Genomic DNA, 4,096 nt, shown 5'->3' on the forward strand with positions numbered 1-4,096 from the left:
CAATCCCAGAGGTGCGTGGTTCAAATCTCTACCAGATGCTCTGCTGGAGAATGAGGGGCAATCTCCTCCTGTACCAGTCAGATCGGTTTGACAGTACACACACACACAAAAATAATAAAAATTTTTCAAAAAAATGTCTTCTAACTGAAAGCAGGCAGCTTCAACTCAAGACCACCAGTAAAGTGTTAAAGTGGACTCCCCTTCCCCTTCATCTCAATGTCCCTGTTCAGAATGAAGAAGCCAGAGAGTCTGCACCCCTATTCTCAAGTGGGAAACCCACAAATAAAAAAAAAATTAAACACTATTGGACTATGCCCACAATTACCCTGTTATTTCTGGTCCCCACCAGATCTTTCTTATTTTCTTTAAATACTCCCTCGATCCACCAAATTGTGTGCAACCCTGTGATTTCATCTCTACCCATCCTCACCCTTCGGCTCCGATCCCTTACCTCCTTGGACCTCCATGCATGTTTATATGCAATTAAAAAAATAAAAATAAGGGGAGCTCTGGTTGCCTAGTGGCAAGAAGCTGCAATGCAATCCCAGAGGCACACAGTTTGAATCCACCAGATGCTCTGCCGTGGAAGGAGGGACAATCTCCTCCAGTACCAGTCATATCCGATCTGATGGTGTACACACACACACACACACACAAAAAAAAAAATAATAATAAAAAGAAGTACAGAAGCACCATTAATAATCTGACTTGATTCTGGAAATCCTCTTGACACAGTTTTAAATATTGTAGGTAAAAAGTTCCCCATTACAGAGAACTCGAAAGGCTACAAATTACAGCCACCTTACCTTAAAGTTATTCAAGTTGAAAGAATAGATATTAATACATTACAAGAGATTGTAGAAGGCATGAAGAAAAAAAAAAGTGGAGTATTGAAAATGTGTCCTTTAGTTCTGGTGGAGCTTTGCAACAGAAGTTTACAAGACAACTCTTAAATCGGTCCTTCCAGTGTAATCATGTTATAACCAATGGCCTTGGGATTAATGTCTTCAAGGATCCAGTTGCTAATCCCAACAAAAGATCAAAAAAAAGGTCGATGAAGAGAAGGAAATAAAAGTTTCTAAGGATCATGTCTGCGAGTCAGGATTCCCAGTCCAGAGACAATGGCCCCAATGGAATGGAGCCAGAAGGTGTCATCGAGAGTAATTGGAATGAAATTGTTGACAGCTTTAATGACATGAACCTCTCCGAGTCCCTTCTCCGAGGCATCTATGCCTATGGTTTTGAAAAGCCTTCTTCCATACAGGAGCGAGCCATTCTTCCTTGTATCAAGGGTTATGATGTGATTGCTCAAGCCCAATCTGGGACTGGGAAAACAGCCACTTTTGCCATATCAGTTCTACAGCAGATAGAATTGGATCTGAAGGCCACCCAGGCTTTGGTCCTGGCTCCCACTCGAGAGTTGGCCCAGCAGATACAGAAGGTGGTAATGGCATTAGGAGATTACATGGGTGCCTCCTGCCATGCCTGCATTGGGGGCACCAATATATGTGCTGAAGTACAGAAACTGCAGATGGAGGCTCCGCACATCATTGTTGGTACCCCAGGCTGTGTATTTGATATGCTTAATCGAAGATACCTTTCTCCCAAATACATAAAAATGTTTGTGCTGGATGAAGCTGACAAAATGTTAAGCTGTGGGTTCAAGGACCAGATCTATGACATATTCCAGAAGCTCAACAGCAAGACCCAGGTAGTTTTGTTATCAGCTACAATGCCTTCTGATGTGCCTGACATGACCAAGAAGTTCATGAGGGACCCCATTCGGATTCTTGTCAAGAAGGAAGAACTGACCCTGGAGGGTATCCGCCAATTCTACATCAATGTGGAGCGCGTGAGGAGTGGAAGCTGGACACACTGTGTGATTTGTACGAAACATTAATGATCACCCAGGCTGTCATCTTCATTAACACCCGAAGGAAGGTTGACTGGCTCACTGAAAAAATGCATGCCCAAGATTTCACCATCTCTGCCATGCATGGAGATACGGACCAAAAGGAATGAGAGGTGATCATGAGGGAGTTCTGTCCTGGCTCCAGCAGAGTTCTCATCCCTACTGACCTACTGGCCAGAGGCATTGATGTACAACAAGTTTCTTTAGTCATAAACTATGACCTTCCCACCAACAGGGAAAATTACATTCACAGAATTGGACGTGGTGGGCACTTTGGCCGTAAGGGTGTGGCTATTAACATGGTGACAGAAGAAGACAGGAGGACCCTTCGAGACATTGAGACCTTCTATAACACCTCCATTAAGGAAATGCCCCTCACTGTTGCTGACCTTATCTGAAAGGGGCCATCTGTCCTGTTATAGCCCTGGCCCAGGGTTCAATCCTGGAGGGCTGGAGCAGGAGGGGGGAGGGAAGGGAGCTAAGGGATGGACATCTTGTCTTTTTTTTTCCCCCTCCCTCCCCCCACTCTTTTGAATAAATGTCACTTTTTGAGGCAAAAAAAAAGAGAAGAAAATAAAAGGCATCCATATCGGCAAAGAGATGGTTAAATATTGCTATGAGCAGATGATATGATAGTGTACATAGAAAACCCCAAAGACTCAAAAAAAAAAAAAAATGACAGCGCTTACTGGAATGGAAGTCACTGTACAGTAATGATAATACCTTGGTCATTGTATTGTATCAGTGTAATACCAAATCTGAAAGGACTGTCTGTACTTCAATTTTCTATGTCCGATATTGCCTGTGGCTCTAATATGCACCTTGAGATTTTAAAAAAATAATGCTGTTAGAGAGAATTTCTGTTTTCACTACAGAATATAGACATCAATGTAAAATATTGACAAAAGTGGAAGTGGTGTATTTTGAAGTGATTATAAATAAAGAAATTATTTTTCATAGGGTATAGTTACTATTCACATGAATTATTGGAGTCAGTAGTGAGTGTACTTAGTTTAAATGTTTTGATTCTGTTATATTTTTCATTAATTTTTTAAAAATTAGTTGTTGTTAAGTGTTGTTGAGTCGTAGGCAAATCATAGCTACCCTATGAACAAAAGACCTGAACACTTGAAATACTTTCATCATTTCTCCACGTTCATAGAGTTTCTGGATGCAAGCCATTTCGTAAGTTGATGCCACTGTCGCTTCCAAGCTTGTTTTAATCAGGCAGCTCCAACAAACACTGTCCACCATGGGTAACCATTATCACATTTGACACATCACAAGTAAGATGGACCTAATCCAAGCCATGGTCTTTTAAATTACTTCCTCTGATGCTGAAAGTTGGACACTGAATAAAGAAGACAGAAAAATAATCGATCCCTTTGAATTGTAGTGTTGGCGAAAAGTATTTAATATCCCAGGCACTGCCAAAAAAGCAAACCTATCTGTCTTGAAGGAAGCACAACCAGAATGCTTCTTACATGCAAGGACTTAGCAACTTTGTCTCACTTATTTTGGGCATATTTTCAAGAGGAACCTGTCTGTGAAGCTAGACATAATGCTGGGAACCATAGAGGGTCTGTGGATATATTTACACAGTGAATACTACGATGAACTTGAGTATGACAGAGATCATGAGGGTTGTACTTGACAGGCCAAGCTTCAGATTAGTTGTTCATGAGGTCACAGTCAAGTTGGTGCCACCTAAAAACAGTAACATTGTGAATGGAAGGATTATCCTAAACGGAAGCTGGCAGAATATGGATAGCTTAGATTGTAGAGGGATGTATTTGATGTAGACAATTCAGTAAGTTTGATTATTTCCATGTCCTCAATATCTCTCCAGTGCACCTATCTGGTTCTGAGTTACACTGTTCCAGCCTTAGTTCAGATTTTAATTATTGATTCCTTCCTCAGAATTTGGCAACAGACTTCTGACAATTCTCCTTACTTACAAGTTGTTCACTAATTCTTCCTTCCGCCACACAGCCACCTGAGCGCCCCTTCTGAATGCAAATTTTCTCATTCTAATTCTCTGTCCTATCTCTCTCTCTCATTGCTGTCTAATCAGAATCAACTCTCAAATGACCCTTCAGTGAGTTGTTGCAGAGGCTGTAAACCGTGTCGGAAAAGATTGCCCCCCCCTTTCACCCATGGGGAACTGCTTTTGCATTTGCCCCA

At 41.6% G+C, this 4,096-nt stretch overlaps 2 pseudogenes; both read left to right on the plus strand.

Annotated features, from left to right (window-relative positions):
• The window catches only part of LOC102855306, a 94,881-nt pseudogene extending 93,809 nt beyond the window's left edge, over positions 1-1,072 (plus strand).
• A 15-nt stretch (positions 1,073-1,087) lies between these two features.
• Positions 1,088-2,310, plus strand: LOC102876559 (annotated as a pseudogene).
• Positions 2,311-4,096: the final 1,786 nt, after the last annotated feature.

The sequence above is a fragment of the Elephantulus edwardii genome, unplaced genomic scaffold (genome assembly GCF_000299155.1).
Source record: "Elephantulus edwardii isolate Elephantulus edwardi_28Jun2011 unplaced genomic scaffold, EleEdw1.0 scaffold00035, whole genome shotgun sequence".
Lineage (NCBI taxonomy): Eukaryota > Metazoa > Chordata > Mammalia > Macroscelidea > Macroscelididae > Elephantulus > Elephantulus edwardii.